Source organism: Ambystoma mexicanum, chromosome 6q, assembly GCF_040938575.1.
Source record: "Ambystoma mexicanum isolate Mex_15411 chromosome 6q, UKY_AmexF1_1, whole genome shotgun sequence".
Lineage (NCBI taxonomy): Eukaryota > Metazoa > Chordata > Amphibia > Caudata > Ambystomatidae > Ambystoma > Ambystoma mexicanum.
In genome coordinates, this window is record NC_090937.1 from 1093510291 (window position 1) to 1093524898 (window position 14608).

Below are 14608 nucleotides of genomic sequence, written 5' to 3' on the forward strand. Positions count from 1 at the left end.
CCTGGCGGCGCACCGACGCGTTGCAACCCTCGTCCACATCGGGTCCTAACGCTGACGCCACCGTACCAGTCTTTCGGTGCTCACAGCGTTTTCCTGCTTCACCGCTTCCCATCTCCCTGCTCTCTCTCCTTTTTCCTGGTTCCTGTCTGTGTGCGCTTCCAGCTTCATGTTGGCTTCCCCCCCACCTTGTTTGCTTACCTTCTTGCTTCCTGGCGTTCTCCTCAGTGCCTGCACTTCCTTCTCCACGGAGCCATTACTTACGTTACACACCTCGTCAGTTTCCGTGAATCTTCAGCTGGCTCAACCTTTCATCCGGCAACTGATTATCCTTTGACGGTCCTTACCACAACGGAGCAGCTATCACCATCGTACTCAAGCTGCACCAGGGTTTTTTAGCTTGGCTTTTCCCTGGTAATTGGGTTTGCTCCCTGGGGGTCCCTCTGCCAAGCTGTTGATCCATTGGCAAGGTGGCCTCCAGACGAGATCGCCCTAAGAGCTGCACAAAAAAGCCAGAAACCGCTTGGAAGGAACGGAGAGCCATATCTTCGGAGGATTCGTCGGAGGACTTTCATACAGGTGAGGAGGAGGAGGAGGAGGGTTTTTCGTGCATTGAGTTAGGGGTCCCTTCTGTTAGTCCGGGGGGATCATCATTGAATCATAAGAGTTTGCAACGCCAAAAAAAGATGGCCAGCTTAGAACAGTATCAAGAACTGGTCAAGGCTATTCCGGGCATAACGGCTGAATTACAGTCCATGAAAGCTGAAAACAATGCTCTCAGAGCGGATAATGCTGGTCTAAGGCAACAGATTACCCAGAGAGAAGAAAACCGTGGCGACCTTCCGCCGATGCCTTTACCCTGTGGCAAATTTGATGGGAACCCAAAAAGAATAAAAGAATTCTTGGATGCCTGTCAGATATATTTCACTTTCCATCCCAAGACATGTGAAGTGGAAAGAGCCAAAGTGGGGTTTCTAATTTCAAATCTGGCAGGTAATGCCCTTGCTTGGGCAACCCCAATGGTAACCAACTCTGACCCTGCCTTGAATAACTATGGTACCTTTGGAAAAAGATTCCGCGAGAGATTTGAAAGACCAGAAGTTCTGTATTCGTGTTATGAGAGTCTGTTGGTCACTAAACAGGGAACCCTTGATGTCCAAACCTACATATCCCATTTTCAACATATTGCTGAGGAAACAGGATGGCCGACTCCGCCAAACAGACACTCTTTCGGAGAGGTCTTCATGAGGACATAAAGGATGAATTATCCCGGGTGTCTCGACCAGCATCCTTTCAAGAATTGGTGGCTCTGGCTCTCCAAATCGAGTACCGACTCTCAGAACGTAGAGCTGAAAGGAGGAGACCTCGATCTTATGCCTCCACTCCTGCCTCCTTCCAACCTGTTACTCCAGAAAAGTCTTCGCCTCAAGGGGAGGAACCTATGCAGATTGGGATGGCCCGGGGTCCTTTGACAGCCGCGGAAAAGAAAAGGCGAAAGGATCTCTGTCTGTGCATGTATTGCATATACAATTGAATAGGTCCAAAGACGCTATGCTCAAAACAGCCCCTCCCAAACAAACAGTCAAAAACTGCATATACAGAGAAGGAATCACTCTTCAGTGTATGTATTGTAGAGATAAATCTCACTTCTTTATATATACCGCTGTATGAATCAGAGTGAACATGAGTGATTCAAAAAGACATCACAAAAAGACGGTTTGTTAAACTTAGCTGATGCTAAGTCACACCCATGACGCGGCCACAGCCGATCATGAGGTTTTCATTCTACTCTAGAAATCTTGTGGGAGGTTGTATACTGGCCACACATGGGGCAGGACCGCGACCAATATTTTAAGGGGTCTCTTGTGTGTGCACAATTTCAGCCAAGTTCACTCACACACTGAGCTCCCCTCCAGAAGAGGGGGATGACACTGTTTTGGTCAGATTTACAAGTAGATTTCATCGGGCCCATGATTTGCTCCTCTAGGGGAAACAAGTACACGTTAACAGTAACATGGTTATGTACCAAATGGGTGGAATGTCTCCAGGCCCCAAATTGCAAGGCAGAAACAGCAGCCGTCGTGATGATCAACCACATCTTCTCGCATTTTGGCCTACCCCAAAGGATTGAGTCAGACTGAGGAAGTCACTTCACCAGCGAAGTAATGACAAAGATGTTGGAGATACTTGGGGTCAAAAGGAAACTTCATATTGATGGGTCCTGAGGTTAACGGGGTACCATCGACTCCTTCAACTGGGATTGGTCGTATCTTGGAGCGTCTTGGTATCTGATGCTCCATGGCCCACTTAACGTCCACAAAGTTACCGGCTGCCCCACAATACAGCATGGCTAAACATTCAATAGGATTCCCTTTGTTCCAGTCTATAAGAACCTTGATTACCATAAGACTGTTGCTGTCAATCACAGCAGGTTGAGCCACTGCACAGGGATTAACTGTACATTCCCCTTCCTTTTCCCTGTTCAAGGTTGGGGTCTTTCATTTCCCTGTCTTCTGGGAGGTACTTCGGGACAGTCACGTAACAATTGAGTATTGGAGCCGCAGTACATGCACAGCCCGAGATCTTTGCGTCTCTTTCGTTCGCATGCAGTAAGCGGTCCTCTTGCTGTTCCTATCTGCATAGGTTCTTCGGTTGGTATCCTTTCAGGTGTTGAGCGTAGGCTAGGTAGGACAGTAAAAGAACATGGTCTCTTTTTCTCTGCTCTCCTTTCGGTCATACGATAGTCTACCTGCAAAACCAAGCCCACTAGTTCCTGAAAAGACGCAGGTCTGGCCATCTAGCCATTTTGTCCTTTATGTCCTTGTGCAGACCACGACGAAAAATGGCCTGTTGAGCCGTCTCCGGCCAACCGGCTTTGTTTGCTACTTTCTGAAAATTGGTGACATAGGTTTGTGGGTCCAATGTTCCTTGACGTATATCTAGTAGATTCTCAAAAGTTGAATAAAAGTCTTCAGGTCTTTCGAATTTTGTTCTCAACTGTGTTACAAAGGTGCCATAGTTGTTTAAAGCTGGGTCCATAGCGGTCACCAAGGGAGTTGCCCAGGACAGGGCGTTACCTACCATGTTGGAAATCAGAAATCCTACCTTAGCCGTGTCCAACTCATATCTTTTAGGGTGAAAGGTGAAATGTATTGTACAAGCATCAAGGAATTCTTTCACCTTTTTGGGATTGCCATCAAATTTTCCGCAGGGTAGGGAAATAGGAGGTAAATCCCCCTTAGTGTCTTCTCTCTGTTGGACTTGCTGTCGCAAAGCGGCGTTATCTGCTCGGAGGTTTTGCATTTCCACAGTTAGAGCCTGTATGGCGTTGGCCATTTCCTGATATTGCTCGAGGATAGCCATTCTTTCTTGGCGTTGCAATCTCTCAGGTTTGACAGGTTGGTCAAGTACAGTGTCTATGCCACTAGCCCTACTAGCCCACTCCTCACCTGATGAGTCTGTGGGAGATGCAGTAAATTCGTCCATAGAACTTTCCTTCTTCTTTTCTCTCCAGGTTGGTCTTGTAGACTTGGTGCCGGTCTTGCCCTTGGATTTGAAGAGATAAGGACGGACTCGCCTGGAGGCCACTTTGCCAATGAGGCTATTTGCCCGGCAGTTCGGACTCCAGGGAGCCCACCCCAAACCAGGGAAAAGCTGGATGAAAAACCCTGGTAGATCTTGCTATGGGTGGTAGTTGATGCAGTCTGTGGAGAAATCCAGCAAGAGCGAAGGCGAGGGTAAGTATTGCCTACAATTACCAGAACGCACTGGTTGTTGTCATAGTAGGCGGTTGTTTGTTCAGGGGAAAGACTACAATGACCAGCATGTATAGGGTTATCAATAGAACTCTGAGTTTGTCCGGGTAGAGGTCCAATTGGCGTGCGGTTAACATGCAGAGAATATGTAACCCAAGGAAGGGGTCGTGAATCAGGTTCACACGGCTCCGGCAGCAGACGCCGCTCACAGAGAACAAAGAAAGCTGGAACTCACCCAGTGTGGTAGAGAGTACAGCAGAAGCAGGAGAGGCAGTGAGAGAGACACATAGGTTACGGCGACAGACGCCGCGCAAGCGAAGATGATGGCTGCTCAGAACGGGAGGAGGCAAGAAGCTGTTCGAGTTGAAAGGAAGGCCACTAACAAATGACAAACAAGGTAAATGGAAAACGGGGAAGGAACACAGGAGGGAGCGTAAGCAATCTCACTCGCGGGAACAGAGTAAGGAAGTTGCAATGCACAGGTGCTTCTCATTAGCAGGTCTTTAAGGTAGCTACTGCAGGAAGAGTAGAACGCACTGTGCGTTGAATGGAATAGATCAGTCCTTCTTCGATATCGACCATCTCCTCCATAGCTTCCATGGTCGATATGTGACAATAGGACACAATAGCAGACACTGATAAACGCCTCCACAACACATGAATATGTTGAGAATCTAAGAAAACACTTTCAGCATGCTTTTGCATACGCTCAGCGGAATCTGGAAAAATCAGCAGAGAGGATGAAGACTCAATACGACTTAAAAACAACCAAAAAGGAATACCAAGTAGGAGACAGGGTCTACTTGTACAATTTTCAAAAGAACCAGACTAAGGAGCGAACATTCCTCCCTTCCTGGCGTGGTCCATTTGAAATTGTAGATAAAATGTCACCTGTCGCCTACAGAAACGCATCCCCAAAGGAAAGCTGACAGAAGAGAAATGGGTCCACATTAATCAGTTAAAGAGTTATGTTATGTTATGTTATGTTATGTTATGTTATGTTAGGAGAATTTCTAAAGTGCAGCATTGACCCGAAGGTATCTTGGCGCTAAGGTAGGCAGTAAAAGGTGCAGCAGCAAATACTAGAACAAATAGGTCTTCAGGTTCCGACGGAAGAATAGATGGTTTTCGTTGGCGCGAAGATCAACGGGAAGACTATTACAGGATAGGGCTGCCATTACAGAGAAAGCGCGGCCACCAATCCGGAAAAGCCTAACTTGCGGAACCGCAATCAGTAGAGCCGACTGTGAGTGCAAAGAACCGACAGGCACATATCGGGAAAAACGTTCCTGTAAGTATTCAACGCCTTGATTGTAAAAAGTGCTGTGTACTAGGCACAGGGATTTAAAACTGATACGCTTCTCAATCGGGAGCCAGTGGAGTTGCCTGAGTATCGGAGTCATGTGGGCACAGGGTGGAGGACGGATCACCGCCCGAGCCGCAGTATTTTGAAGCAATTGAAGACGCTTAGTAAGATAACTAGGCTGACCCAGGTATAGAGAGTTACAATAGACTGTGGTGCTCAAAACCAAGACAGCCACCACAGGAGTCCGGTGTTTGGCTGGGATGAAGGTGAACACCTTACGTAGAATCCGTAATTTAAAGTGTCCAGTTTTAGAGACAGATGCTACCTGGGGTGCATTGGAAAGAGAGGAAGAGAACAGAACACCCAGAATTTTTACTGAGGTCGCAGGTGTAGGGCACATGCCCAGTGAGGTAGGCCAGAACTCAGAGGTCCAGAAAGAGAGTGGGCTGGAGGTGCCCACCACCAGAACCTCCGTTTTGGAACCATTGAGCTTCAGCCAATTAGTCGCCATCCAGGCGCCAAGGTCTTCCAGGCAGCTTTGTAGCCTGGCCGCAGTATCGCCCCTGGTGAGGTCAAGCCAAACCAAGATCTGCGTATCAATGGCATAGGAATAGTATCTAAACCCATGAGCCAATAATAGAAGCAGGAGAGGGCGAATGTACAGATTGAAAAGGATAGGGGAGAGTGCAGATCCCTGAGGGACGCCACAAAAGAGCCATCCTGGGGTGGAGCAGAAAGGAGGCAAAGACACTGACTGGGTCCGATCAGTCAAAAAAGCTTGAAACCAGGCGAGGACCTGACCCGAGATGCCTGCATCAGACAACCGGGTCAGAAGAGTGGGGTGGTCTACCGTGTCAAACACGGCAGAAAGCTCCAATAATAATACCGCTCTCACTGGTCGACTAACCGGGCAAGATCGTCCATGACAGAGTTAAGTTCAGACTCTGTACCCCTGCCAGGGCGAAAGCCAGACTGGAAGGGGTCAAAGAATCCGGAAGATTCCAGAAACGAGGAGAGAATAGGGGAGACCAGAGACTTGAGCAGCTTCATATTAAATGGAAGCAAGGAGATAGGCCTAAAATGTGCCTTAACTTTGGAGTCAAACGTAGGTTTCTTTAACAAGGGAGCACCAACGCATGTTTAAGTTGGCTGGGAATTACACCAGTTTGGAAAGAGTTATTTATAGCAGCCGAGATGTAAGGAAGTATGTAACAAAGTGGATACCCGGGACACCAAAGGTTAGTTTATGGTGATTTATTGTCCTGGTCCAGTACTCCATCAGTAAACACGGGATGGTAGGGGACACAGATGACACGACATCATAAGGGAAACACCGGGCTCACCCCCACACCCATACTTCTCAGCTCTCAGCTATCTCTCTCAGTCCAACGGTCACCCAATGGAACACTCCGACCCTCACATTCCACCAGCTCGTGACATCACTACACTGCTACTGAAAGCCACATTACAACACTTCTCCCTCCCTAGGGAAACACAACAGAATGAAAAAGGTAAAGCAACCAGCACCAAACTCCAATCATGCAAACACTAACACAGTACCAGAAATCCCGCACACAGCGGCCGCCTATGCCCAGAACCCCTGGCAACCCCAAAAAATGTAAGGAACAACACGCATAGGGAGCCATTCACAGGCCAAACGGACCACATAGCAAATGCCAACGACAACAACCTGCCACGACCTTCGACACCAACTCCCCATGTCCCTCGACTCTCACCCTAGAGAACTAAAAACAAAAAAGAGTGCACTTACGCCTGTCCCGAGCTGCCCCTCAGAACCTAGAGCTGCACCCCTAGACATACTATTTTTATAGAACAGTAACACAACTACCTAACCAATTTACCCTCCTACGCACCAACACCTTCCACTCTGGTTTGCCCCCCCCCCGGAGTCTCAGAGCTGCCCCTCTGAGCACAAACCAACCGCCCCCTAAAGGGAGCAACAACAAATGCCCAACAGCAACCGAGGGACCCACAAAGCACAACTCTGACTGCAGTACCACAAAGAAACCGCACTCACAATCCTGCTCCACTACCACTAACCATTGGCCATTTTCTCTCTCTTACGCTACACCACCTCTAGACACACCAGTAAGACAACCTGATTTACCGAACTAGGAATCAGGAGGGAAACTGCACAACCTCAGATCCAACATAGTGACCTACCCCAGACCAAAACCAGGTACTATGGAAACACTAGCAAAGCCGATAAACCCTCAACCATAGCAACCTACCTAGGCCCCTAGACTAAGCGCTACAGAACAACCAGAAATTCAAATAAACACTCAGGCATAGCGACCAAACTGCCACTTAAACCAAACGCTATGAAACACAACAGCACAACACTGCCCTGAGAACAACACCCATAGTGACCTACCCTGATATCGTACCAGCCACTATGACCACAACAACACTATGCAACAACTCTAACCATAACACTCAGAAATCAGGCACGAATGAGTGACAAAAGACCATAGCGACAAACCCCAACACTGAAACAGGAACTATGGAACAACAGAAAAACACTGCCCTAATTTGCACCACAAGCAGTGACCTACCCCGACACTAGACCCGGCACTACGTAAACAACAGAACAACACTATGGGAACAGGCACACCAAACACACTCTGAACACAAAAATGGGCAATCCAACTCAACCCACTGACCAATACCATAGCGACCTACCCCAGCATTAGAACCGGGCACTATGGGAAAAGACAACGCCTACACTCCAACTGCTCCAACACACGCCCTCACAGACAGACATAGCGACCTACCCTGGCACTAGTACCAGGCACTGAGAACCCCAATGCAGTCATAAACACACGACCCCACACGTGCACCAACACATTGTACTCGCACCTATACACTACACTCCACACTCCAACACACACAACAATAAGCATACAAACTATGAAATGCAGATAACATTACATAATGCATGGTAAAAATAGGTGCAGACAATATTTGAAATGTCACGCAGACCCTGGGTAATTTTATCCACTGATAGAACTCTGATGGCACGCTGGATAAACATAAAGTTCCACGCTGCATGAAAAACAGAGTTCCATATAACGGAGGTCACACTAATGCACTTATGTTCACATTACTCAGTTCACGAGTAAACCTCAGTCCACACTCCCTGAGGTTAATGTTTCATTGGAACGACGTTACGCCCCTTTGATGAAACAACAGCAATAGCAAAGTCATTTAAGGAATGCCGTTACATTACACCCCCCACCCTTACCAGGGAGATGGAAAAGGGAAGAAGCACTAAACCCGACTAAACAGGGTTCTATCCTCCTCATGGAAGGCCACAACAAAGGACACCACAGGCAACAAACGACGGCCTTCAAAACCTAACACAGGACACCCCCCGGGACATAAATGAGGGCGCTGGGTACCTGTCAGATAACATGGGAAACATATACTCTGCATCCACACCCACTCACAAGGCACGATACAATAACCTTACCAATGTCCCATAGCCACGCTGAACACCAGGCAGGTTACAAAACTCTTTTGCCCAGTACGGAATCAGCAAAGGTTACAAGAAATTGCTCCAATTGCTCCAAGATGGTTTGACGGGCTTGCATTCATCACCCGACTAAAGCCAGTCTAAGCCCAATAATATGGCCTCTAGCAGAAGCGTTCTTGCTGACATGCGTACTGCAGAGAACGGGTCCTGACACGCAGGAAAACAACGTTCACTGCACACGTGACCAACTGGGAACGCCTCTCCCGGCTGTGACATCACCAGTTGAAATGGAGTCGCTGTACCAGCAACTTCACCAGAGCTGCTTCTAAACTCCTTCCAAGCTCCCTCAGACAGGCAAGCGTACATCGAATGCCCTAGCACCCACAAGGGCCGGCACTCTCTCCTCCAGAGCACCGCGGGTGACAGTTGAAATGCTCTCTGTGGAAATCTCCGGCACCTCTCTGCAGCCGATGCCATGAGGGAAGGGCCCACTCCACTACTGGCAACACGGAAGGGGGGCCAGCTTCAAAGGGGGCCAACTTCCCTGCCCAGCCCTGCATGAACCAAGGCATCACTCCGCTCGCCAAACGGACAGAGGCAGTCCGCTCCACGACGCCGCACAGCGCCATGTAGATAGTTGCCCAGGGAGACACCAACAGCTGCATCCATGCACCTCAGCAGCCATCCGCACCCGACACCTTGGCACAACACTGAAACCGATGTCAACTCTTCCTGGCTAGAGGAACGCCAGCCAGATTGTCAGCTCACGGCGCAGCCACCATCACGACAACTGACCCTCTTGACTCGAACTGGCAACAAAAGCCAACGCTGCCCCTCCAACGATGTGAGGCGCTACTGGCACGGGCCTCACCCGGAGAGCCACAAGGGGGTGCAAGGAACTTCAGACGACGGGCCAACTCGATACAGGCCCGCCTGGGTGTGGAGGACCTCCACTGGGGCAGTGTTCCTGGAGTGCTGCACCCCCCCCCCAGCAGCGCCGATGGTGAGGCAATCCACCTACCATCCCATCCTTGTCCCAAGTGTAACAAAGTGGATATCCAGGACACCAAAGGTACGTTTATGGTGATTTATTGTCCTGGTTCAGTACTCCATCAGTAAACACGGGGATGATAGGGGACACAGATGACACGACATCATAAGGGAAACTCCGGGCTCACCCCCACACCCATACTTCTCAGCTCTCAGCTATCTCTCTCAGTCCAACGGTCACCCAATGGAACACTCCGACCCTCACATTCCACCAGCTCATGACATCACTACACTGCTACTGCAAGCCACATTACAACAAAGTAGCTCGGGTGCAGTATCTTTAATCAGGGCAAGAGGAATGGCATCAGCTGGAGAGGCTGATTTAAGGCCATTAATCGATTTAAGTATCTCCGAATTAGAGAACCCAGGAAAAGACGACCAAGATGCTGTAGGGGCTGCCAGCCGATGGGGGCTCAGACAGGCAGTCATGGTAGAAGCCACTTTAGCAATATCTGCACGTAGGCATTAAATTTTAGAAGAGAAAACAGTCGCAAGAGAGTCACACAGGACTTGGGACGGAATGATAGCAGAGTCCATTTTATTAGGGGCAGAAAGGGAGTTAACCAGTTCAAATAGAGCCTTAGGTTTATTTATGGCTGCTTCAATCTTGGCTTCAAAGAAGGTCTTTTTTGCCAGGGCAATCATCTGATGGTAATTAGTCAATAAGTTGCGAAAGGTGAGCTTAGCTGTGGGGGAGTAGCATAGCCTCCCGTTCCTTTCAGCTTGCCTACAGGCCAGTTTTTTTTTAATTTGAGTTCATCAGAGAACCACAGTCAGTGGAGTTTTCACCCCAGGCATACTTTGCAGCTGATATCCACTAGTTAGTACCAATTCCATCCTTCGTAGACAAAGGAGGACTTCACCGGGGACCCGGAAAGAGGGTGTCACTCCACACTTCAACGAAAGACAAAGGGACCCGGTAAGGGGGTGTCGCTCCACACTCCAACGAAAGACAAAGGGACCCGGAAAGGGGGTGTTGCTCCACACTCCAACGAAAGACAAAGGGACCCGGAAAGGGGGTGATGCTCCACACTCCAACGAAAGTTAATGAATAAAACTTGGCACGCTTGGTATTCTTTCTTCGCACTTTAAGAAGAGATTATTCAGCTTTCACGTTCACTGCCTTGAGAATAGATAACCGGCCTTGGCTTGCTTCAAATTTGATACCAGGCCAGACAGCTTCACCATTCAAGTCCACAATATCAGTTAATTCTTTGCTGCGACACAGTTCTCAGCCTTTTCTCCTCATTGGTCTGGGCTTACTAATTCATGATACCGATGTACAGCTTCTATACAATGGCGGCTCTGCCTGCAGTCTATTCACTACGTATAGCCAGATTCAAAGATCACTTAATCTACTTGCGTTGCTGCATCTGTACAGTTATTGAACTGCTTGTACGTCACACACCTGCAATCTTCTTTTTGCATATGAAGGTTTACTTGATTCTTAACTTTGTCACCAGTTTCTATAGGGTCCATACCTTCTCTTCAGCCAGTATTCTCGGGGCATCACGCTCATCTCTTGTGACGCCACTAGCCCCTCTTTCGCTCTTTCTTATATTCCTTCAGGGAGTTCCTCCCTTTGATTATCATCTCTTCAGAATACATTTTATAACGCTCTCAGAGGGTATCTTCTTTCGAATATTTTTGTGGTTTGGTCACAGGTGTCAGGCATGGCACGATCTCAGGTTCCCAACATACCAGAACTAGAGGGGCGGGACTTCCTGCATAAGTGTTCCGCTGCTCCTCTACAAATGTGTGCCTGCTGGGCCTGCAGGAGGGTGTAGAGAAAGCAGGGATGGAGCCCTTCTTTGAGGAGTTTCTACCTACTCTACTGCCAGAGGCCGAGGAGCTACGTGGGATCGCTGTTGACAGAGTGACCAAGCAGTATGCGGCCCACACCGAAGGCTATTTAGCCGAGTTCTCCTTCTCTTAGGCACATTTTGTGCCTTGCACGGTGGCACTATATAGAGGGCTGCACCCTACTAACTACATTTATGTCAACAACTGAGTAAATGTATGCGTTTCAACAGACAACTTAAAACATGCTGTGCCCTCTCACCAACCATTGGTCTTTCAGAGTGCACCAAGTTCCCACTCAGAGGCCCCTCCGAGAACAATCACCCTAAAATGCCTCAGATACCAAGATAAAGTGCGGCTATTATCCAGGGCCAGGGAGCACAGTGACATCACATAAACAAGCTGGCGCTCTTTAGAGATTACAACATAGAGTCTCAGAAGCTACGGCAGTCATTCATTGGAGTCAAGAATCTTCTACGAGAGAAGAATTTTAAATGCGCTCTGCTACCTCCTGCCAGACTGAAAATCGATGTTGAGGGCATGAGACATTTCGTTCCTATCTGAAGGAGGCATTACATTTTGTGGAACTGCTGCAGAAAAGCCGCTGACCAAGAGCAGTGAAGTGATTTAATTCACAAGGAGTCCTGTGTGAGTATTGCGAGGCCATAAGCATTTTAATGCATCATGAGGTGAGCAAAAGCTTGCTCGTACATGTTTTTTTGGGTTAAGGCGGGCAGCACATGCTGATATTGTTACAAGTAGTAGTGGGCGGAGACAGAGTAGGGATTCAAGTTGTTTGCTTGGCCATGCTAAGCCACTGTGTGTTGCGCACCTAGTGGGGACTGGCTTTTGGTTCCCAGCTCGCCCGTCGCTTGAACTGGGTGCAGAATTTGCTGGCTCCAGTGTGTTTACAATGTTTACGCTGTGGGGGTGGGTGGCAATGACAGTCCTTGATGCTTTGGGAGCAGGGTTGGGAATGGGGTGGTTCGGGGATGTTTGTTGGGGGTTTTAATGGCAAAGACTTCTGGCTACACGAGGCATCACGTCGGGGTGCTAGGTACTATTGCCTGTGTTGGTGCAGTACAATGTTTCATAACTCGAAGAGATGGCAGCCAACTCTGGTAAAGTAGGGGCGCTCTTAAAATGGAATATCAGGGGTATTAATAATGTGGTAAAGAGGCACAGCGTACTTAAAGAGGCATCAAATCGAAATAGAAATGATGCAGGACCCACACCTCACCAGAGCTGAGAATGCTAAGCTCGGCACTAAATTAAAAGGTCCGTTATTTATTTCATCCTTTTCACCCTCAGCTAGAGGAGTGATTATTTGTATGGCGGCATCTGTGCGATTTCCCTTTATGAAGCAGTTCTCGTATGACTCTGGTAGGTGTGTGGGGGTGGCTGCTAGACAAAGCGGGAGGAGCGCGCTTTTATTAAATTCCTACGGTCCTAATACTGACGACCCTGTTTTTTTTCACATGATATCCAAGTTGATGCTTGATCATTTGGACGCCAGATTTATTTGGGGTGGGGACTTCAACTGTATTTTGAACACAAGTCTTGATAGCTCCAGGAAATGTGGCCGCCCACTGGAGGCAGCCTCTATGGCACTACTCCCGGTATTTGGCAGGTATCAGTTGACCGACACTTGGTGCAGCCCGCATGGGGGCAAACTGGGGTTTTCATTTTGGTCATGGGTGCACCACATCTTCTCCCGTATTGATATGATATTCATTACCAAGGTGACATTAGCTCAGGTTAGAGGTGCATCTTTTTTGGACAGATCAATTTCTGATCATTCCCCATACTTGGTGTCACTAGAATGGGGGGTAGAGGGGCCAGCTCTCCTCCTATGTGGAGGTTGCAGGCATCAGTGCTGCTAGATGTGGCATACAGGCAGATGATTGGGGAGGACATTCAGGCTTTCTTTGACAGGAATAAAGGCACTGTTCACTCCAGCGAGTTGCTTTGGGAAGCATTCAAGGTCACTATCCGGGGTATGTTAATGTCCAAGTCACGGGGTTTGGGGGCGGGGGGTGAGAGCTGTGCTTCATGGGGAAATTGGGGATGCCAAAAAACAATTCAGGTACTGGATACCAAGCATCATGCTGACCCGATGGTGGTAAACTGTCTGACATGGCACAGGCTAAACTTGATGCGGCACAGGCGAGATTGAGTACATTTGACTATAGAGAGTACACCAGGTTTGATCATGAATACAGGGATAAGGCAGATACGACATTGGCGTGGATGATGACTGGATCTAGTAAGCCTATCACCCGCATTCAGGTACCAGGGAACGACATCACTTTGGATCCCTTATAGATTAACAAGGACTTCATGGCTTATTATGAGGCTTTGTAAGATGCTGGGGAGGGCGTTAGTGAAGCATCCATCAATTAATACATAGAGAAGGTTGCGCTCCCACATCTTCTGCCACATGACCAACAGCAACTGAATGAGTCTATTGCAGAACGTGAGATTAAGTAGGCAGTCTCTAGCATGGGGGCGGGTAAGGGCACTTGTCCAGACAGCCTGCCAATCAAGTTGTATTCCACGTTTATCGATTTGCTACTCCCACACCCGCAAGATGTACACAGAGGCATTTGTCTTGGGTCAGTTGACACTCACTCTCACAGAAGCACACATTCAAGTCTAAGGTGCAATGCAGATCGTAAAGGCCACTATCCCTTATAAACACAGATGTGAAGATCGTCAGTAAAATCCTAGTTGGCAGGATTGCAGGTGTGGCACCCTACTTAGTGATACAGGACCAGACTGGCTTCATACCTGGCAGGAATACTACCCTCAGCCTACACACGTTATTCCTTATGATTGATGGTGTTAACTCTGAACCAGGTGATTATGCTCTAGAATGTTTGTATGCTGAGAAAGCGTTTGACTCTGTGCAGGGGGAGGAGGGGTGTTCATGTCATCAGCCCTTCAGAGGTTTGGGTTTGGGCCACGGATATGTAAATGGGTTTCGCTGCTGTATAACAGCCCGATTGCCAGGGTGAGGACTAATGACATGGTTTCACCCGCAATGAAGGTCTGCAGAGGCATGCTGCAGGGGTGCCCACTATCTCCACTGCTTTTGGCTTTGACTGTGGAACCTTTGACGTGCAGCTTAAGGGTGCAATTTGCTGACCTGGGATACCTGTAGCTGGTATGCGACACATAATTTCCCTTTATGCTGATGACATT